Here is a 516-nt window from a genome sequence, read left to right on the forward strand (position 1 = left end):
GGTGGAAAAAGTCACGATGAAAGCAACATTTACAAGTAAATCTTTTGTTTTTTTACATTTTTAACATTAGCTACCTGATCAGTGTTTTATTACCAAATTCAGGCTGCTAATCAGTGTTTGTTATTCACATAAATAGAGTTATTCTTTAATACGATCTCCTCCTTGTATACTGTTCTGTGGGATTTTGATCTGCTGTGATTTCTTCTCCATTCAGCCAAACAAACAGCTGCCTGTCTTTGTACTGAATCACTGGTCTGTTATTAAAGGTGTATTTATCCATCACTCTGCGTGGCTGCACAGATAGAAACTCATTGTTCCCATCATTCTCACTCACACACACACAGGGTGATGGATCTCTGGCTTCATTATCACTGGACCTCTCTTTACAGTGGGGAGAGAGAGTGCAGGGTGCCGTCAGCCCGGGTCAAGGGGCTGGAAAAGATTCTCACTATAAAGGGAGAGTGTGTGTGTGTGTGTGTGTGTGTGTGTGTGTGTGTGTGTGTGTGTGTGTGTGTG

The sequence above is a fragment of the Pundamilia nyererei genome, unplaced genomic scaffold (genome assembly GCF_000239375.1).
Source record: "Pundamilia nyererei isolate P.nyererei 1_Seehausen unplaced genomic scaffold, PunNye1.0 scaffold00213, whole genome shotgun sequence".
Classification (NCBI taxonomy): domain Eukaryota; kingdom Metazoa; phylum Chordata; class Actinopteri; order Cichliformes; family Cichlidae; genus Pundamilia; species Pundamilia nyererei.